This window comes from Anomaloglossus baeobatrachus, chromosome 9 (genome assembly GCF_048569485.1).
Source record: "Anomaloglossus baeobatrachus isolate aAnoBae1 chromosome 9, aAnoBae1.hap1, whole genome shotgun sequence".
NCBI classification, from domain to species: domain Eukaryota; kingdom Metazoa; phylum Chordata; class Amphibia; order Anura; family Aromobatidae; genus Anomaloglossus; species Anomaloglossus baeobatrachus.
In genome coordinates this window covers 476,349-499,251 of record NC_134361.1, presented here as the reverse complement: position 1 = coordinate 499,251, position 22,903 = coordinate 476,349, and the positions used below count along the sequence as shown (strand labels likewise).

Genomic DNA, 22,903 nt, shown 5'->3' with positions numbered 1-22,903 from the left:
CAATGGTGACATACGATCTTGCAGCCCAGGAGATTTCATCGCCCTTGTGCAGGGAACTTTCAGACCTACAGGCACATACCTACCACAAGCCGAGCAGGCGAAGAAGTGGCTTCGCAGATCCACCCACCAAGTGGATTTAAAAGCCGTGAGCGTCTATCTAACACCCTGAAAGAAAACAAACTGGACCTGCCTCTGCTGCAGACAGATATTCCATAAGGAACCGCTAATGTCCAGGCAATGCCCCTCCTCCCCTTCCTGATCTTGCCGACTATCCCAAAGGATGGAAGAACAATTCCCTTTTGAATTAAGAAAACATGACGTACTATCAGGAGGCAAGGAGGGGCAGGTTTCAGGACACCTTATCCTTGAAAACTGAGTAATGGTGGAACTAAGATAGGGCCTGGAAGTCACTAACCCTACAAGCCGATGTGAAGGTGTCAGGAAGTCTGTTTCAGAGACAGAGTAGTTAAATGACATGGACTCCAAGGGATCAATGGGGCTTTGTCAGGGCAGATAGGACGAGAATAAGGCCCCAAGGGGGCAAGATACATTGCGCAGAGGGCTAGACCATATCCGATGCAAAGAAACAGGCCGACGCCAACACACACAGGCACATCCCCCGTGGGCCTGCAGCCACGAGGACGCCACCGCAGGGAAGCGCAGCAGCAGCCACCTCCATCCCAGCCCCTGGCGCCGTTGGTAAGGAGAGGGGGGGAGGGAGGGAGCCCACGCGCAGACGGAACCCCTGTGGGTTTGTTGCGGCGGGAGAGCACTTGCGGCCGACCAGCCCTTACCTGGTCCTCGCAGGCTCCACACCACCACGTCCTCGCGCCTGCAATCCGTCCTGGCGTCACCGAAGAATGGTGTGCCGCACGCAGGCCTGACCACCGTGGGTCCGCTGCGGCAGCTCCACGGCACCTCAGCCGACCGCAGCAGGACCCATGCCGCTGCCAGAGCCGGCCGGGCGCCGGATTTGAATCTTCGGCCCATCAGGACCATCCTGGATCTAGTGGATCCCTGGACGCCCCCTGTTCAAGGACAGGAAACCAACTGATGCGGGGAGAGGTACCGCCCCCTTTTATCCTGGAGGTTTCCTGTCCTTGAAGGGCGGATCCCCTTTCTCGTGGTGCTGTCATGGGTGCTGGAAAAAATACGGCATTCCAAAAAAAGCACTTGCTACCCACAGTAAAATTTGGTGGAGGTTCCATCATGCTTTGGGGCTGTGTGGTCAATGCCGGCACCCGGAATCTTGTTAAAGTTGAGGGTCGCATGGATTCAACTCAGTATCAGCAGATTCTTGACAATAATGTGCAAGAATCAGTGACAAAGTTGAAGTTACGCAGGGGATGGATATTTCAGCAAGACAATGATCCAAAACACTGCTCCAAATCTACTCAGGCATTCATGCAGAGGAACAATTACAATGTTCTGGAATGGCCATCCCAGTCCCCAGACCTGAATATCATTGAACATCTGTGGGATGATGTGAAGCGGCTGTCCATGCTCGGCGACCATCAAACTTAACTAAACTGGAATTGTTTTGTAAACAGGAATGGTCAAATCTACCTTCATCCAGGATCCAGGAACTCATTAACAGCTACAGGAAGCGACTAGAGGCTGGGATTTCTGCAAAAGGAGGATCTACAAAATATTAATGTCACTTTTATGTTGAGGTGCCCATACGTTTGCACCGGTCAAATTTTGTTTAAATGCGGATTGCACATTTTCTGTTAGTACAATAAACCTCATTCCAATCTAGAAATATTACTCAGTCCATCAGTTATTAGATGTATGAAACTGAAATAGCAAAAACCCAAATTGTTATAAAGAAAAAAGGTTAACACTAATAGGGGTGCCCAAACTTTTTCATATGACTGTAAATGGTCGCTATGTGTCGCAGTGGAGGAGGTCCTCTGCAATGTAAAACCTGAAACATTTTTTATGGGACTTGCAGTTCCACATGTCTTGTTAAATGTTGTATGGGCCATGTGTACGAATTGTCAGAGCTGTGCGGCTCTGGCTGTTAACATACCTCCATCCATGGGTGTGCCTAGTCTGATATTTGAGATTGTTTGGTCACATGGATGCGTGGAAGCAGTTTCCTTCCTCAAGGCACTCTGTGAGGAGGCCATGTAGGTTTAAAGCTGGCTGCAATCTTTCCTGAAGACACACTGGTTAGGAGGCCAGGTGTGTATGGAGCCTGTGGTCGCTCTGGCTTTAGGAGCAGCTGGCCTTGTGAGGATCTGGACTGCCAGGATTCAGTGTGTAGAACAAGACACAGTTCCTGGTCGGTGATTCAATTTAGGCAATTTCCTAAACGTGAATGCTGACAGTAGTCAATGTGTGGAGCCTTGCTCAAGCTTCAGAAAGGTAACCTCACAAAAGGTGGGTTGTATACTGACCGAGGTCAGTGAGTGGACAATACTATACCTCTGCTGGGATACTGCTGTGTGGGAATTGTATCTGAAGCTGTGCGGACATAGCCGTGGATGAAACGGAGTGTATGCCATATATTTCTGTAAAACCGAAGGAAGGCTTATGTTTGTGTTACCTTGGAGCTGCAAGAAGGTATTTATGTTGCTGCAGTGCTGTTTCCTGTGTGTGAATAAACCAACTGGACTGTTTAAATTGAAAACCGTTCCTGTGTGCCTTAATCTAGTAACCAAGCGAGTGTCACCAAATACAGCTCTCTTACAGCCCTACTACCCAGCGACAGCTCACGTATAACCCTACTACCCAGGGACAGCTCTTGAATAACCCTACTAACCAGGGACAGCTCTCGTATAACCCTACTAACCAGGGACAGCTGTTGTGTAACCCTACTTGCCGGAAACAGCTCTTGTATAGCCCTTCTACCAAGGGACAGCTCTCGTATAACTCTACTACCCAGAGACAGCTGTCATATAGCCCTACTACTCAGGGACAGATCACGTATAGGGATGCCTCTTATATAGCCCTACTACTCAAGCACATCTCTTGTATGGCCCTACGACCCAAGGACAGTGCTCATCGCCATACTACCCAGGAATAGCTCTCTTATAGTTCTACTACCCAGGGACAGCTGTCGTCTAGCTCTTTTACCTAGGGACAGCTGGCATATAGCCCTACTACCCAGGTACAGCTCTTGTATAGCCCTACTACCGAGGAACATCTTTTTTTATAGCCCTATGACCCATGTACAGTGTTCTTACCATACTACCCAAGGACAGTTCTCGTATAGCCCTACTACCTAGGGACAGCTCTTGTATTGCCCTACTACCTAGGGACAGCTTTTGTATAGCCCTACTACCCAGGGACAGCTCTCGTATAGTTCTACTACCCAGGGACAACTATCGTATAGACTAACTACCCAAGAACAGTTATCATACAGCCCTACTACCGAGGGACAGCTGTCGTATAGCCCTACTACCCAGTGACAGCTCTTATATAGCCCTACTACCCAGGGACAGCTCTTGTGTAGCCCTACTACACAGCAACAGCTCTCGAATAGTCCTACAACCCAGGGCTAGCTGTCGCATAGCCCTACTACCGAGGGACAGCTATCGTATAGCCCTACTACCGAGGGACAGTTGTCGTATAGCCCTGCTACTGAGGTACAGCTGTCATATAGCCCTACTACCCAGGGATAGCTCTCGCATAGCCCTACTACCCAGGGACAGCTCTTGTGTGGCCTTACTACCCAGGGATAGCTGTCTATAGCCCTACTACCGAGGGGCAGCTGTCGTATAGAGCTACTACCGAGGGACAGCTGTCGTATAGAGCTACTACCGAGGAACAGCTGTCGTATAGAGCTACTACCGAGGGAGAGCTGTCGTATAGCCCTACTACTGAGAGAGAGCTGTCGTATAGCCCTACTACCGCGGGACAGCTGTCGTATAGCCCTACTACCGAGGGACAGCTGTCGTATAGCCCTACTACCTAGGGACAGCTGTCGTATAGCCCTACTACTGAGGGACAGCTGTCGTATAGCCCTACTACCGAGGGACAGCTGTCGTATAGCCCTACTACCGAGGGACAGCTGTCGTATAGCCCTACTACCGAGGGACAGCTGTCGTATAGCCCTACTACCACGGGACAGCTGTCGTATAGCCCTACTACCGAGGGACAGCTGTCGTATAGCCCTACTACCGAGGGACAGCTGTCGTATAGCCCTACTACTGAGGGACAGCTGTCGTATAGCCCTACTACTGAGGGACAGCTGTCGTATAGCCCTACTACCTAGGGACAGCTCTCGTGTGGCCTTACTACCCAGGGACAACTCTTGTATAGACTTACTACCCAAGGACAGCCATCATACAGCCCTACTACCAAGGGACAGCTGTCGTATAGCCCTACTACCTAGGGACAGCTCTTGCATAGCCCTACTACCCAGGGGCAGCTCTTATATAGCCCTACTACCCAGGGACAGCTCTTGTGTAGCCTTACTACCCAGGTACTGCCCTCAAATAGTCCTACAACCCAGGGACAGCTGTCTTATAACCCTACTACCCAGGGCTAGCTGTCGTATAGCCCTACTACCGAGAGACAGCTGTTGTATAGCCCTACTACCGAGGGACAGCTGTCGTTTGGCCCTACTACCGAGGGACAGCTGTCGTTTGGCCCTACTACCGAGGGATAGCTGTCGTATAGCCCTACTACCGAGGGACAGCTGTCGTATAGCCCTACTACTGAGGGACAGCTGTCGTATAGCCCTACTACCCAGGGACAGTAATCGTGTAGCCCTTCTACATTAGGACAGCTCTCGTATCGCCCTACTACCCAGGGACTAGAGTTGAGCGCAGTTCGAGGTTCGCCAGTTCGCGGTTTGAGTGATTTTGGGGGGTGTTCTAGATCGAACTAGAACTCAAGCTTTTTGCTAAAAGCTCGACAGTTCGAGTTACATTCGAGAACGGTTCTAGCAGCAAAAGCAGGGCTTTTTACAGCTACAGTGTGCAGGGAGCCATTGCTGGCAGCCTGCGGTAAGCTGGTAACCAGGATAAACATCGGGTATCCAAGCAAAGCGCTTTGGTTAGTAACCCGATATTTACCCTGGTTACGCGTGCAGGGAGCCGACACTTCCCCGCTCAGCTCACTCCGCCCCCTCCTGCACTCAGCACGTACGTACACACACACACACTCACACTCACCTGTCCCCAGCCATGCAGTCCCCGGCACTGACGTCCTCAGCGCCACATGGCCCAGCTAAGCTCCACCCACTTTGCACTCCGCCGCCTGCACACATGGCCCCGCTAGGTTCCGCCCACCTCGCACCGCACACATTACCCCGCTAGGCTCCGCCCACCTCGCACCCGCACACATTACCCCGCTAGGCTCCGCCCACCTCTCACCGCACACATTACCCTGATAGGCACCGCCCACCTCGCACCGCACACATAGCCTCGCTAGGCTCCGCCCACCTCGCACCCGCACACATTACCTCACTAGGCTCCGCCCACCTCGCACCCGCACACATTACCTCGCTAGGCTCCGCCCACCTCGCACTGCACACATGGCCCCGCTCGGCTTACCTGCGGTGATGAAGTCCTGCCCTCCCGACCTCAGCGCTGACACTGTCCTCCATTGCTCCCGCTTCACATCTGTCACTGCGGCCCGAGACTGTCACTAGCGGTGACGTCACGGGCCGCTCGCGATACTTGGCTGTGAAGGTGATTGAAGTCAGTGTGCAGTATCAGCAGTGCAGGAGATCAGCGCAGGTAATGTACCTCGCTCCTGACAGCAGCACTTGTCATGCCCTGCAGTGACCTGGGCTGACCTATTGATGTTAGCTCATGTCACTGCATTGCTCTCCCAGCCAATGGGGAACATTCTGTTCTTCATTGACTAGGACAGTGACTATGGTATGGATCGTCATGGGAACCGCTTGGAGTACAGCAGACCTGGATTTGTTTTTCTTTCTAATAAATTGGTGAAAGAGGCAATGTGTTGGGCAGTGTTTTTTCAAATAATAATGTGTTTGTCGTCTATTTTTTTTTTTTTTATTACTGACTGGGTTGGTGATGTCGGGTATCTGATAGACGCCTGACCTCACCAACCCCAGGGCTTGATGCCAGGTGACATTACACATATGGTATTTACCCCATATATTACCCCGTTTGCCACCGCACCAGGGCACGGGATGAGCTGGGGCGAAGCTCCAGGATTGGCGCATCTAATGGATGCACCACTTCTGGGGCGGCTGCGGCCTGCTATTTTTAGGCTGGGGAGTGTCCAATAACAGTGGACCTCCCTAGTCTGAGAATATCAGACCCCAGCTGTCTGCTTTACCTTGGCTGGTGGTCCAATTTTGGGGGGACCCCTACGTGTTGTTTTTTTTTTTAATTATTTATTTAATTTAAAATAACAGCGTGGGGTGCCCTCAGTTTTGGATTACCAGCCAAGGTGAAGCTGCCAGCTGTGGTCTGCAGGCTGCAGCCGTCTGCTTTACCCTAGCTGGCTACAAAATAGGGGGAACCCCATGTCATTTTTTTTTAAAATTTATTTATTTATTTTGGTAAATACAAGGCTAAGCACCACTTAGTGCCACATGAAAGGCACCAAAGGGTGCAAAATTACAAAATGCAGGAGAGTGGGACATTGTGTGTCTTTCTGCCATTATAATTACAGAAAAGACTGATATGAAGTGTACAAGCACAGGAAAATCACAAAAGCAGTAGAAAATGGCACTGGAGTGAACATGTGACCGCCTCATGTAGGATGAAGCTATGGATCCTGGGTAGATGTATGTATTTTCCCTCCTTCAGTTTTTTGGCAGTACGCCAAAAAAAACGGAAGGCACACGGATGACAAACAGATGACATACGGACCATCTACGGAACGGAAATGGAATTCACCCTACTCCTCTGATTTCTGTCGCATGTGCCATGACACATGCGACAGAAAACTCCTTCCCAGGCCCTGCCGGGTCACCCCCTATAACCCCACCGGTGTTCCCCGGTGTCCCACGGTACCTGTGCAGCGTTGATCCCCCGCGGCCCCCTCCTTCACAATAGATGCTGCCGCATGCACAGAGCGGCTGTCAGCTCAGCTTCCTGTGTTCAGACACAGTGAGTGGTGGTAACCATGCATCAGTAAGCTACTGCAATGCCCTGCTCATGAGGTAAGGAACATAGTTGATCAGGAGAGCTATACTACATTTCCAAATGGAGGGATTTGCTTTTATAGTTGCCCTGCTGAACGACTACCAAACATGAGAGTCCGTTATACGCCACAAGAAAACATGTCTAAATAGCGAGCTCTGTTGTTTAGTATTCATTCAGCTGGATAACTGGACTTAAAGGGGTATTCCATCTCCAAGATCCTATCCCCAATATATAGTAGGTGGAATAGCAATAATATCAGCAAATACCAATATTTGGAAATGTAGAATAGTTCTCCTGATTAGGCATGCCCTTACCTCATGATCAGGGCATTGCAGCTTTGGTAGCAACAGTTACAACATGGACTCTGCTGCTGAGGACCCGAGGAGAGTGGGAGCAGATTCATTGCACCCACACTCCTCACATGGAGGGTCTGCACTCCTAGAAAATGGGGGATACGTTCCCTGAGCGTGTCCCCCCATATTCTAGACGGTCCAGAGTCATCGTGGGACCCCTTTATTTATTTTCCTTACAATAAATTGGTGAAAGAGGGAATGTTTTGGGGAGTGTTTTTTCAAATACATTTTTTTTCGTCTATTTGTTTTGTTAGTACTGACAGTTTGTGATGTCGGGTATCTGATAGACGCCATGACATCACAAACTGCTGGGCTTGATGTCAGGTGACCTTACAGCTAGTATCAACCCCATTTATTACCCCGTTTGCCACTGCACCAGGGCACGGGATGAGCTGGGGTGAAGCGCCAGGATTGGCGCATCTAGTGGATGCGCCAATTCTGGGGCGCCTGCGGCCTGCTATTTTTAGGCTGTGAAGGGCCAATAACTATGGACCTTTGCACCCTGAGAACACCAAAGCACAGCTGTCCGCTTTACCTTGGCTGGTGATCCAATTTGGGGGGGGCCCTACTTTTTTTTTTTGTAATTATTATTATTTATAAAATAATTATAAAAAAGAGCCTGGGGTGACCTCCACATTGGATCCCCAACCACGGTAAAGCTGCCAGCTGTGGTTTTCAGCCTACAGCCTTCTGCTTTACCCTAGCTGGCTATCAAAAATGGGGAGACCCCACATCATTGTTTTTTTAAACTATTTTTTTAAATAAAAAAAATTAATGGGCTTCCCTGTATTTTGATTGCCAGCCAAGGTAACGCCAGGCAGATGGGGGTGGCAACCAGTAGCTGTCTGCTTTATCTGCGCTGAGAATAAAAAATATCGGGAAGTGCAATGTCCTTTTTTTAATTATTTATTTTTACAGCACTGTCATGTCAGGCAATCAAAATACAGGGAAGCCCTTTTTTTTTTTTAGTTATTTAAATAAATAATTAAAAAGAATATATATGGGCTCCCGCTGCAATTTTTGTATTGCTAGCTGAGGGTAATCCAAGCAGCTAGTGGCTGCTAACCCCCACTGCTTGGTGTTACCTTCACTGGCAATGGAAATTCCAGGGAAGCATTTTTTTTGCCAAAAAACTAAAAAAAAAAATGACGTGGGCTTCGCCATATTTTTGTATGCTAGCCAGGTACAGCAGGCAGGTACGGCTGCCCCCAACCCCCAGCTGCCTATTTGTACCCAGCTGTGAACTAAAAATATAGGGAAGCCCTTTTTTTAATTATTTCATGAATTTCATGAAATAATTTAAAAAAAAACGTCGTGGGCTTCGCCCCATTTTTGTGTCCAGCTGGGTACAACTATGCAGCTGGGGATTGGATCCGCAGCACAGGTTAGCCTGAGGTTTCTGAGCCCCTCTGCTGCGAATTGCAGTCCGCAGCCGCCCCAGAAAATGGCGCTCTCATAGAATCGCCATCTTCTGGCGCTGTATCCAACTCTTCCAGCAGCCCTGAAGCCGGGTGGCTTGCAGGGTAATAATGAGTTAATACTAGCTATGTTTTACTAGCTAGTATTAATCCAGAGATTCTTAATATCAGGCACGTTTGACCCAGCCATTAAGAATCTCCAATAAAGGGTTAAAAAAAAAAACAAAAACAGAGAAAAAATACTTTAATAGAAATAAATACACAGACACACTTAGAGACTCCATGTTTATTACCCCCTGTCAGCTCTCCACGATCCTGCTCTTCTGTCTTCTTTCTCCTTCAACACATGCAGCTCTGTCTGCTCCATCAGACAGCAGTGCATGGGAGAAAGGACGCTGTGCTCCGTGCAGAAATCACTCTGTGAGAGTGACCACAGGCTCCCGGTTCTAAGCGGTGGCACGGGTTGCCATAGCAACGGTGCTTCGATCACGTGATTCCGGTGCCGCTGCGTGCTGGTAGCGGGACATCCCCGTCACCGCTACCAAGCGCGTTGCCATGGCAACGGTGATCTCCGTTATTGACTGGCTGTGTCACCGGTCAGGAGCCGGCTTCTGCGGACGCTGGTAACCACGGTAAACATCGGGTAACCAAGAAGCCCTTTCCTTGGTTACCCGATGTTTACCTTCGTTACCAGCGTCCGCCGCTGTCACGTTGTCAGTGCCGGCTCCCTGCTACGTGCACACATAGCCAGACTACACATCGGGTAATTAACCCGATGTGTACTCTGGCTAGGAATTCATGGAGCCAGCGCTAAGCGGTGTGCTCTGGTAACCAAGGTAAATATCGGGTTGGTTACCCGATATTTACCTTAGTTACCAAGCGCAGCATCGCTTCCACACGGCGCTGCTGGCTGGGGGCTGGTCACTGGTTGCTGGTGAGATCTGCCTGTTTGACAGCTCACCAGCAACCCGTGTAGCCAGGTCAGGTTGCTGGTGGGATCGCTGGAGCGTAACAGAGAGATGCAATGACCGGTCCTAGCATGTCGGCGTCATAGTCATGTGACCAGTCTGTAGCCAATGAGATAATAGACACGTGACTGGTCACATGGCTATTTTGACGTCATGATAGGTCCTGCATCACTGCTGGTAGTGCTGGTTACCGGGAAGATTCAGCGATCATCGGATGGAATAGCGGCAGCAGACAGAGTGCAGGACGGATCACTGATGATGTGGCACTCTGCTATTGCCTCCTGGAGGTGCATTGTGGTCCACCCTGAGTTGGGGCGGACCCAGGTTATAAAAGGGGCTGGAGACAATATGGAGGTGCACAGTCTTCTATTATGCTCAGACAGAGCACACCTCCATGTGTTGAACCCATTGTGGCTTTAGGCCAGAGGTAGACAGGGATAGGGTGTCGGTGCAGGACGCCACCACACTTGGTAACGCAGAACGGTTAAGACCAGCTCCTGTCCTACCAGTCCTGCTAGTGCTGCCCAGTGGCATTAACAGGCCTGCTGCTGCTGATGCGCCTGCTGTCCACAGGTGTGGCCCTTACGCACACAGACAGCGTACCCAATGGCCCCTGTGTTATTAACAGCGAGGTCCTGGGCTGGGTGTGTGGAACCTGTGACGCTAACAGGGTTCCCAGTCTCCAGATCCAAGTGTAGTCTAACTCGGTTCAGGCTACTATTAGTTTCAGTGCCACCCAGCTCTGTATCCTCCGCCTAAACTTCATGTTGCCAGCATCTCCTTTTCCATCTAGGAGCACGGTGGTCCCCGACTGGTGATTGTGATATATACCACCTTATCCTAAGCTTCCAGTCCCCCTGCAACAGATGGTGTTTCTGTGTCGCCCTGGGCAAGCCAGGGGACACAGGTCACACACCACCACACCTTACATCCCAGGTAGGAACACCACAGCTAACCAGAAATCCTTGTTGCCTTCCTCCAGAGGCTGATGATTCACACCAGGGGGTGGGCCAGGCGGTTGGCTCCGCCCACCGAGGAGGTCACAGCTCTGGAGGCGGGAGAAACCAGGCAGATTAGCCCAGACAGGGCTCGAGTGCAGTCAGCTCAGGGACGAGCTTGAGTAAACAACTAAGTGAAAGTGAGAGTAGAGAAGTGGAAAAGGAGGAAAGCAAGTGAGGTGACAAGAAAGAAGGAAAGCCTGAAGGGTCCAGCTTTGTGTAGGGCCAGGTCAGCAAGGTCAGCAACGGCGGTGACTGTCTGGAGGGGGACCGTTTGGAAGTTCCTGGAAGGACCCCGTTGGCTGTGTGCCCGGCGGTCTGGAGCAGTGTTCCGAAGGACAGTCAGCACCAGGGCAGGGGCCTCTCGGACCCCGGCAAGGCTAGGAGTCGCCAAATTTGCCAAATCCGTCAGTGAAGGGGACGTAGATCCCCCAACAACAAAGTCCCGATTGAAGGCAACAGCCCAGCCAGTATAGAAGAGACACCGCCACCGCCAAGGCACCCGTTTCTTAGGGCCAGCGCCTGCGGGCAAAGAGTAGAGCTCCCCCGGTCCAGCTTGAAGCCGGGGAGCGGGTTACCGGTGGGGACCCATCGCAACCAACAAGTACATCAAGGTGCAAGGAAAAGGGACATCACCGTCACCTACCGGGAGAGCAAGTGCAGCCGTCCGTGGGACCGTCTATCCAGCCGTTGGTTTACCGTACAAACTGTGTCACGTCTCAGGCTGAGAGAGTACCACAGTGCCGCAAGGCACAGCGCTGCCCCCGCGTCCCTGCGCCCACCAGGCCCTGCACCCCACAAACCATCACCGGGCCCCGGGATCACCAACCCCTACCCACGGAGGGGCAACACAACACCTGGCTGCTCCGCATCACCATCCCCGGGACCCCTGTACTGAGCAGCGGTGGTGAAATCACCACAACCGTGGGTGGCGTCACGGACAATAATCATCCCCACACCCAACAATCCCCTTTCACTCACGGGCGAGGAGTGCCGCTCGAGAAACCCCCGGGATCCGGCCCACCGCTCGAGCCACCACTGAGCAGCAGCCGCCGGACCCGAGCAGAAGGGGGTGAGCGTAGTGTGCTGACACCCTCCTCCCCGCCCGCGACAACTTGGCGTCACGAACAGGATCTTACCGCTCTGCCGTCTGGTAGAGGTGCGCCTTGTTACCGCCGGAGGTATCCGGCAGAAAAATTTCAGAAGCCGCCATCTTTGGCGCGAAAAGTTCCCGCTCGAGCGTCTTCTCGAGCAGTAGAGGCGCGAAGGCCAAAACCCCGCCCCGAGAGTGGAGGGGCCGGGAAAGAGCTAAGGGGGACGCGATGGCGGCTGGACGCATGTAGCTGCAGCTATAGAAGCAGGGACGCCAGGACTCTGCAGCAATACCGGGTTCCTGGAAGGCACGATTGCCAAGATGTACAACCCAACGAGGAAGCCCCCGCGCCCGGCACGGCGACGTGGTTGAGGGACCGGACCGTCCCGCTGAGTAATCGTCTGCAGGCTCATATGCAACTCCTCCTGGAGGAGTGGGAGACCGACATGGCGGACGTGGTGGCTGCTATGTGGAGACGCGAGGCTGAAGAGGAGTTGGAGGAGCGGGTAAGCGACCCACGCCCCTGTATTCCTGAGGGATCGGCCGTTAGAGCTGAGGGGCCCGGCCGGCTTCCGCTCACCCTGCCTCTCTCCCCGCTACCCGTGATAGTTGCTGCCGCCCCGCCATTAGGCCCGCTACCTGCCCAACCGGTAGTGATACCCTGCCCAGCCGCTCCGGCGGACCAGCCGGCTGCAGACGTCCGGGACGTCCCTGAAGTATACCAGGGGGAACCGCTAGAACCGCGGCCCCTTAACAGCATGGTGCCAGAAGTCCCAGTAGAGACTGTGCCAGACCGTGAGCCCGAGACCGTGGCCTGGATGAAGGCCCGGGTGATGCAATTTCACCAGCGTCAGCAGGATCAGATCTTCCGGATGATGGAGCAGTGGACCAACGAGGTGGAGGAGCTGCTTACAACTGCCCCGAGGTACGGAGGGGGAATGGATGTAGCGGAGCCGACTGGTGACCCACGTCCCTATGTCCTACCAGGACCGGCCGCTGCGGCTGAGGGGCCCGGCCTAGTCTCGGCCTATGCATCACCCTTGCCGTTACTTATGAGGCGCCTTAATGTCAGCTCGCCTAATCTGCTGCTCCGTGCTACCGCAGAAGGGGCTGAAGTGCTGAATGTTGGAGGCCGGGAGGCAGCCTGACGCAGAAACGAGAGATGACGACTCCTGCCCCAGCTCCGGGTCCCCTGTTGCAGTTGAAGGAGCAAGTGAGCGTTCCCACTATGTAGGAGCCCCAGTGGTCGTCCATGCCCCGTGTACCGGTGGAAATGGGTACCGGGTGCCCCTGTCACCGCAGGCATGTCAGTGCATGTTGGATATGCTGGTGGAGGGGGATGGAGCTGCGTTAGCTGAATATCCGGAGTAGGGCAGCGGATGCCCGCTGCAGCAGTCCCCGTTGGGACCACCGCTGAGTTTAAGTTTGTTGTTTGAAAAGTTTTGAAAGAATGAAAAATGATGATTACCGAAGTTTAACCTGATTTGCTTTGTGATTGCAACCGGCTGGAGCCGGCACTGTTGTCCCCGTGGGGACCGTTAAAAAGTTTTGCATGGGAACTATCCATGGACAAGCCCGTGAACTTGCAGGGCAACCACAAACGTTAAGTGGCTTGTAAATATGTTGTTTACCGTTACCGTTTTCCGCAGTGCCGCCTCCGGAGAGGCAGGTTGGAGGGAGGGCCCTGAGCAGAGCAGGCTAGGGCCCAGCCACCAAAGGAACCGGTGGCTACCCTCTGGAGGGAAGGACAGATCCCGCTCAGGTAACTTGTGCTGGACTGTGGGTCAAGGGGTGCTGCCTGGGCTTTAGGGGCAGCATCAGGGCCAGGTTGCGTGGGTGGGAGAGAGCGGAAACCGTAACCGTAAACCGTATGCAACGTTAAAAGAAATGTGCCTCCCGTCTTGGGAAGAGTTATTATTAAAAATGTAAATATGTTATATCATTATGTTATCTTTTTCAGAAAAATAAAACCGGTGTTGGACGGCAGCCCGCGGACGGTCTGCATTTTGCTAAGGGGGAATGTGTCGCCCTGGGCAAGCCAGGGGACACAGGTCACACACCACCACACCTTACATCCCAGGTAGGAACACCACAGCTAACCAGAAATCCTTGTTGCCTTCCTCCAGAGGCTGATGATTCACACCAGGGGGTGGGCCAGGCGGTTGGCTCCGCCCACCGAGGAGGTCACAGCTCTGGAGGCGGGAGAAACCAGGCAGATTAGCCCAGGCAGGGCTCGAGTGCAGTCAGCTCAGGGACGAGCTTGAGTAAACAACTAAGTGAAAGTGAGAGTAGAGAAGTGGAAAAGGAGGAAAGCAAGTGAGGTGACAAGAAAGAAGGAAAGCCTGAAGGGTCCAGCTTTGTGTAGGGCCAGCTCAGCAAGGTCAGCAACGGCGGTGACTGTCTGGAGGGGGACCGTTTGGAAGTTCCTGGAAGGACCCCGTTGGCTGTGTGCCCGGCGGTCTGGAGCAGTGTTCCGAAGGACAGTCAGCACCAGGGCAGGGGCCTCTCGGACCCCGGCAAGGCTAGGAGTCGCCAAATTTGCCAAATCCGTCAGTGAAGGGGACGTAGATCCCCCAACAACAAAGTCCCGATTGAAGGCAACAGCCCAGCCAGTATAGAAGAGACACCGCCACCGCCAAGGCACCCGTTTCTTAGGCCAGCGCCTGCGGGCAAAGAGTAGAGCTCCCCCGGTCCAGCTTGAAGCCGGGGAGCGGGTTACCGGTGGGGACCCATCGCAACCAACAAGTACATCAAGGTGCAAGGAAAAGGGACATCACCGTCACCTACCGGGAGAGCAAGTGCAGCTGTCCGTGGGACCGTCTATCCAGCCGTTGGTTTACCGTACAAACTGTGTCACGTCTCAGGCTGAGTGAGTACCACAGTGCCGCAAGGCACAGTGCTGCCCCCGCGTCCCTGTGCCCACCAGGCCCTGCACCCCACAAACCATCACCGGGCCCCGGGATCACCAACCCCTACCCACGGAGGGGCAACACAACACCTGGCTGCTCCGCATCACCATCCCCGGGACCCCTGTACTGAGCAGCGGTGGTGAAATCACCACAACCGTGGGTGGCGTCACGGACAATAATCATCCCCACACCCAACAATCCCCTTTCACTCACGTGCGAGGAGTGCCGCTCGAGAAACCCCCGGGATCCGGCCCACCGCTCGAGCCACCACTGAGCAGCAGCCGCCGGACCCGAGCAGAAGGGGGTGAGCGTAGTGTGCTGACACCCTCCTCCCCGCCCGCGACATTTCTTCAGCAGATGTTACTGTTGCTTAACCACCAAACCCATGGACACAAACTTTTTTCTTCTTTCCAACACACCTGTTCCCCTTTCCACCAGCATCTGGCCTTTTTCCACTCATTTTGTATGACCAAATTTGCAACTCTGCAGGGACACCGTACTCAACGCCATCTCAGCACAGCAGCCAGCCCTCGGTCCCTCAGATGTGGACAAGTAAAAGACCATTTCCTCCTAGCCATGATAAAGCGTTAAGATTCACTCTGTGCAGCACTGGTGTTTAGTGGAAAAGCAGATCTAAGATTGCGTACCAGCTTCTGCTGATACTCCTGCATACGTGCGTCCATTTCTACGGCAGGACTTATTTTGCCAAATTTTGTCTTGTACCGGGGATCTAACAGTGTGGCAACCCAGTAGTCAGCATTACTTCGAATTAGTACAATCTGAGGGTCATGTTGTAGGTAGTGCAGCAACATGGCGCTCATGTGTCTTGCGTATCCAGGAGGACCAAGTCCTTGCTGTGTTGGTGGCAGAGAGGTGAGAATCATTCTTCCTTCCCCTGCCCTCTCCCCCCGACCTCGCACAACAGAAATGTGATCAAGCTCTTCCTCATCTGCTCCGTCTTCTATGCCCATCGCCAGTTCGTCCTCCATTTCTTCCTGGTCTCCTGCACCTTCCTCAACAGTTTGGCTGATACTATGCGCCCTTGTTAATCCCTCTCCCCCACCGTCCCATGCCTGCCGCCTTTGTGCTGCTGAACGTGTGGACCTTGTAGATCTTGTTATCCCTTCCGCATATGACTCCTTCCGTACTTCCTCCCATTCCTCTTGTCCCACCACCTGACTCTGAATAATGTTTAGCGTGTGCCCCAGCATGTAGATGACCGGAATTGTCATAATGATAATGGCATCGTCAGTGCTAAACATCTTCGTCGCCATTTGTAAACTGTGAAGAAGGGTGCATAGGTCCTTGATCTGACACCACTCCAGCAGCGTGATCTGCCCCACCTCTGGATCTCGTTAGCCCAGGCTAGCGTATTGCATAGTCATAACGTATTGCAGCAGGGCTCGCCGGTGCTGCCACAGACGCTACAACATGTGCAGATTCAAATTCAAACGTGTCTGCAAATCGCATTTCAGGCGGTGAACTGGCAGACCGAAAGACTTCTCCTGGAGCAATGCAAGTTGTTCAGCTGCGGGGTGTGAACGGTGGAAGTTAGCACATAGCAAGCGTACCTTCTGCAGAAGGCCATGTAGGCCGGGATAGTGGTTTAAAAATTGCTGGACAACCAGGTTCAATACGTGAGCCATACAAGGCATGTGTCTCACATTGCCCTGGCGAAGGGCCGCAGCCAGGCTTGCATCATTGTCGCACACGGCTGTTACGTCACCACCAGAGTCCGCTCCAGCAACTTGTACTCCGATCACCAGGTGACACCGTGTTCCTTTCGTAGATAGTGCTGGTGATGGGAGAGGAGTCGATGCCAGCGGCGCCGGTGGCCGCATGTTCCACTACGCCACTGGGCTGGGTTACCTTGAGATCTGCAGTACCACTGGCTGACTGTAGGTGGTGGTTGTCTCACAGCTGAAGTACCAATGTGGCGCCCCTGACCTGGTCAGGCACCACAGAGTATTGCACCCATGCGGGGACAATGCCTCCAGGTAATCTCCAAAGGCCAGGATGAGGTGCACACACAAACACATAGTGACCAGGTCTCCCACATCACTAGAGGGGACCCTTGGGTAGCCAGTAGGGGTTAACTTTCAATTCCCAGCAAGGGGTGTGCTCCGAGGCTGGTTGCTAGGAAGCAGGGCAGAGAGGAAGTGAGGGAAGTCGGGAGCTGGAGGTTGAGGTGTGTGGAAGGGAGCAGAGGGGCTCTCGTGTAAAACAGGTCCTGAGGAGTGCAGTAGCTGAAAGCGGGGGAGAAAGGGCACCGTGGGTCGGCCTGAAAGACATCCAGAGAGAGGGGTGGCTGAGTACGGAGATCCTGGTATCCGAGCACGCAAGGGGAAACAGATCCCCAGTACGGGCAGCAAATCATCCAGAGCTGCTTAACCTACAGGTGGGGGGAGTACTTCATGCCCTCACCACGACTACACAGAGCTCGAGCCAAGCAGCAATCACCAGGCCCATAAGGGGACAGGGCCAGAAGCCATCCCACCAAGGCCACGCTGCCGGCAGACGGGCCAGAGAGAGGGGAGCAGGGTAGTAACAGCTTCCCTGGAGGAGTCCTACCACGCTTCAGGCAAGGGATCCTCCCAAACAGAAAGAGTGCAAGGAGGGCGAGTGGACAGCTACCCTCAGAACGGCCTCCTGGAATTCCTGGTTCCACCTGGTTATCACAGTGTCGCCCGGGCATCTCACCGTGACCTCTAAACAGTGAGTAAACACGTTAAAAGACTACTTGGACTGTGTTTGAGTCATTCTGCGACCTGTGGTCCCACACACATACACAGGGGCCTGGGGCTTGCCTCACTCTCAGGAGGCTATTATACTGACTGCACCCACCATCAGCCCCAGGCATCCCTTAACCTGCAGTGGTGGTCCTCACTGACCGCAATTCTGAGAGTGGCGTCACGGCAAATCCCAAAACGAAGGTTCCCTAACTGTGACCCGACCGTTCCATCCCGTGGAGTCCCTAAGGGTAGTACCCTGCTGCACCGCACCTGAAGGGCTCCACAGGTCTGGCGTCACGAACAGGATTTGGACTAGACCTGTTCAGACAGGTGACCGTGTGCCTCAGAGGTCCGACCGCAAAAATTGAACCGCCGCCATATTGTCATCTTCAAAAGCGCGCGCTGCAGCCCGCGCGAGGGAGAAGAGCACCGCCCACGAAGAGGTGTGGCCGCCCCAGAATCCCCACAATTCAGAGAGCGTACTGACCCAGGAAGTGGAAAGGGAGCGCGCAGATTTTTTGAAGAAAATTGGACGCTGCAGGAGGTAATGCCCCTGGTCAGGGCGACGCAGCCCAAGCGATGCCAGCCCCCGTCGCGCTGGACGCAGCAGCGCCTGGTGCCGGTGCCGCGGTCGCAGCTGCGCCGGCCGAAATCTCCCCCATAATGCCAGTTTCCTTACTGTATGTCCCAGGAGCGCAATGGCTGCCCCAATACGCCGGTAAAATAGACACGTTGACCGGGTTTAAGAAGAAGATCAACACCCTGCTAGACATGCACGCGATGACTGGTAAGCAGAGGGCCGCTGTGGTGCTGGGACAATTGACTGGAGCAGCAGAATTGGAAGCTGAGTCCTGGACCAATGATGACCGGGGCTCTGTTGAAACCATCTTTGCCAAACTAGCAGCTGCTTTTGAACACCGCACAGAGGGAGAGCTGAGGACGGACTTCTATAACTGCCGTCAGAAGCCCCAAGATAGTATAAGAGACTATGCCCTCAGGCTGCAGGCTGCACTACGGGCTCTCAAGCTGGTGGACCCTGTCAGTGATCAGGAAGGAAACCGGATGATGAAGGAACAATTCTTGCGAGGCCTGCGCTCTCCTGAGGATGGGAAGCAGATGAAGCTGTGGTCCCTGGAACACCCTGACGTGGACTTTGCCATTCTGAAAGACAGGGCAGTGAAAGCACTCCAACCTCCTGCGGACACAGACCCCGTCGCACCAGCATGGCCTGCCAGTTCCACGGCTGCAGGAGCGGAATCCTCCTCGCAGGCCCTGATAACTGCAAAAGGACTCAACACGCCAGCAGAGACCATAAATACACTATCCTCCCAGGTGCAACAGCTCACTAAGGACGTCGCACAAATCCTGAAAGCAATGCAGTTGCCCTCAGACACCAAAGTCCCTCATCGGATCCTGCTAGCTGACAGCCCAGAGGACGTCCCGTGGATGCGGAGGAGAAGAGGTCCTACAACCCGAGGCAGGAGCAGTGATCGCTATGACTCATCTGGACAACCCATCTGTCGTCGTTGCCAGGAGGCAGGTCACTATGCAAGGGCTTGCCCTTTAAACGAGCCAAACCTGGGGCCGAGGGCCAGTCCTCAGGATTAAGAAGATCAGGCCCAGGTCGCTGCCGTGATCAGTACGTGGGTGGACGTCCTGTCCTGTCCATCGTCCTGGATGGGATCCCTACCCCGGCATTATTGGACACCGGCTCTCAGGTAACTACGATCCCGTATGTCCTTTATCGTAGGTTTTGGTCGGACGACGAACTCCGACCCCCGGACCCCTCCCTCACCATCTATGCTGCCAACGGACAACCTATAGGCCAGATTGGAGTCAAAGAGGTAACCATAAAGGTGGGAAGGCAGGAAATGAAGGGACAAGGACTGATTGTTGTGGACACTGATATTAGAGAAAGGAACCCGCAAATGATTTTAGGCACTAATGTCATAGAAAATTGCCTAGGGGAAGTGTTGTTGTTGCTTCACCAGATTGTTGAAGGTGCTGAGGGCAGGTCGCAAAGAGCCTTGCAAAAAGAGATCCGAATCATTCTGAGGAAGCAACAGGTAAAACAGACTGGCGGTGAGGTTGGTAGTGTACGGGTGATGGATGCTAACCCCATTGTGATACCCCCACGGAGTGAAATGATGATGTGGTGTAGAGCAGCGGTAGGTCTCAGAGGACAAGATTACCAGGCTGTACTAGAGCCCACTCATTCAGACCACTGGCCCACGATTCTGACAGCCAGGGGGGTAGTTGATGTACACAAGGGACGAGTGCCTGTACGAGTGTTGAACTGTGGGGAGGAGGAAGCCAGACTACCAAGGTACGCTACCATAGCCAAACTGTTTACATGCTCAGATGACGCCATAACACCTGTAGGTCCCCTGACACAAGCTGACTCAACAGAGGATGAGACCTCCCAAAAGCAGTTAGAGGACTGGTGCCAGAAACTACACGTGGGGACTGACTCTACACCCGTCTACCAGAAACATGGGGTTTACAGGGTCGTGCAGGAATACGAGCAGGTCTTTAGTAAGAACCCACTAGACTTTGGTAGGATCAAAGGGGTGCAACATCACATACCCACAGGCAGTCATCCATTAAGGAAAGACATAGGCCTATTCCACCAGCCCATTACCAGCGCACAAAGGACATGCTGAAGGACATGAAGGAGGCAGGAGTCATAAGGGACAGTTGCAGCCCCTGGGCGGCTCCCCTGGTCCTGGTGAGAAAGAAGGATGGCACGATGAGGATGTGTGTGGATTACAGACGGATAAATCAGATAACACACAAGGATGCCTACCCTTTGCCAAGGATAGAGGAATCCCTCGCTGCCTTAAAAACCTCCAACTACTTTTCTACCCTAGATCTTACTAGTGGCTACTGGCAAGTATCTGTAGCAGAGGAAGATCGGGAGAAGACGGCCTTCACCACCCCAATGGGCCTCTGTGAGTTCAACAGCATGCCATTTGGACTCTGCAATGCCCCCGGGACCTTCCAGAGGCTTATGGAATGCTGCCTAGGGCACCTCAACTTTGAGACCGTCCTGCTCTACCTGGATGATGTCATCGTGTACTCCAAGACCTACGAGGACCACCTGAAACACCTGGCTGAAGTCTTTGAAGCGCTATCCCGATATGGAATGAAGCTGAAACCATCCAAGTGCCATTTACTGAAGCCAAAGGTCCAGTACCTAGGTCACGTGGTCAGTGCAGAAGGAGTAGCACCGGACCCAGAGAAGGTCACAGTCATCCAGGAATGGCCCACACCTACTACCGTTCGGGAGGTACGTCAGTTCCTTGGCTTGGTAGGCTACTACAGAAGGTTCATCAAGGGCTACACGAAAATGGCAGCGCCTTTGCAAGAGCTCCTGGTAGGCCACCCAAAGAAGAAAGGAAAGATCTCCGGCCCGCCATTTCACTGGGGAGAAGCAGAAGAACACTCCTTCAGACAAATGAAAGGGGCCTTGACGGGTGAAGAGATCCTAGCCTACCCTGACTACGGTCTGCCATTCGTACTGTACACAGATGCCAGTAATGTGGGACTGGGAGCAGTGCTTTCACAGGTGCAGGGAGGCAAAGAGCGTGTGATTGCTTACGCCAGCAGGAAGCTCAGGCCTACTGAAAGAAACCCAGAAAATTATAGCTCATTTAAACTAGAGTTCCTGGCCATGGTATGGGCTATCACAGAGCGGTTCAAACACTACCTGGCAGCCACCAAATTCACTGTCTTCACGGACAACAACCCCCTGACCCACTTGGATACTGCTAAATTGGGTGCCATGGAGCAGCGTTGGGTAGCCCGACTGGCGAATTATGACTTTACTGTCAAGTATCGAGCTGGCCGCAAGAACGGCAACGCAGATGCTCTGTCCAGGATGCCTCACCTAGCAGACGAGGGTGAAGATGTAGATGATCTTGAAGAGATTGAGCTGCCAGCGTTCCATCGCCATGGAGCAAAACAGTGTCGGCAGTTGCGTGCCAACCGCCAAGAGGTGACCCTGAACCCACTACCTCACTACAATTGGAAGGAGACCCAGGAAAATGATCCAGCGGTAGGCTTGGTAAAGAAACTGATCAACCAGCCTGGCGCCAGCCTTGACAAAGGAGCCCCACCTGAGGCACAGTACCTATGGAAGGAGAGGGGTCGATTATTCATCTATCAAGACAAACTTTACAGGAGCATCATTGACCCGAGGACGCATGAGAAGGTGTGGCAAGTGATTGTACCACAGAAGGATACGAGGATGGTGCTAGAAGCCTATCACAATGGTGCAGGCCACTTTGGTTGGAAGAAACTGGAGGCCCTACTTAAAGTAAGATTCTACTGGGTGGGCATGAGATCTGCCCTAGAGAAGTGGTGTCGAAACTGCGGGCCCTGCAATCTTAGAAGAAAAGACCAGCCCAGCCAGAGAGCACCACTCCAGCCAATCCAAACTAAACGGCCCCTGGAGATCGTGGCCCTGGACCATGTAAAGTTGGCACCCAGCAGACAAGGCTACAACTACGCTCTCACTATGGTTGACCACTACTCCAGATTCCTGGTGGTAGTACCAGTCAAGGACTTGACCGGTCAGACTGCAGCCAAAGCGTTCCAGACACATTTCTGTCGACCACATGGCTATCCAGACCAAGTGCTCACTGACCAAGGACCAGCCTTTGAAGCTGAAGTGTTTAAGGAGTTTTGTAACCTTTACGGCTGCAAGAAGATCCGTACCACACCTTACCATCCTCAGACCAATGGCATGTGTGAGAAAATGAACCACATCATTCTCGACCTTCTGAAGACTCTCCCATTAGAAGAACGAAGTCGGTGGCCGGAAAAACTGCCCGATCTAGTGGACATGTATAACAACATCCCTGTGAGTTCCACGAACCGCACACCGGCATACCTGATGAGGGCCAGACCAGGGAGATTGCCAGTAGATCTGGAAATGGGAGTTGAGACCCCTGAAGACCATCTACAAGGTGCTGATTGGGATTCCAACCGCCAAGCCCAATACAAGAAAGTACAAGAGTGTGTGGAGCGAAGCCTGACTCAGCAGCGTGAGAAACAAGAAAAGGCCTACAATCGAAAAGCACCTGCTGTTCCTTTGATGCCAGGAGATATAGTTCTCAAGAGAAAGAGAAGACATCATAAACTTGACAATCACTGGGAAGAAGAACCCTATACTGTGTTACCATCGACGCTTAGCAATGAAAAGACATGCCGTATCAGCAAGGATGGAGGAAAAACAACAGCTGTCGTTTCTAGAGATCGCTTAAAGAAATGTCCTGAACAACTAAGAACCCCTGAAGAAAGTCCCAACCCTTTGCCAGTTCAAGAACCAAAAGAAAAGATGATCCATACT

At 53.0% G+C, this 22,903-nt stretch overlaps 1 protein-coding gene across 5 annotated transcripts in view; it reads left to right on the top strand.

Moving 5' to 3' along the window:
• The window catches only part of SRPX2 (sushi repeat containing protein X-linked 2), a 216,289-nt gene that overhangs the window by 41,627 nt on the left and 151,759 nt on the right, over nucleotides 1–22,903 (top strand). The window lies entirely within an intron of this gene.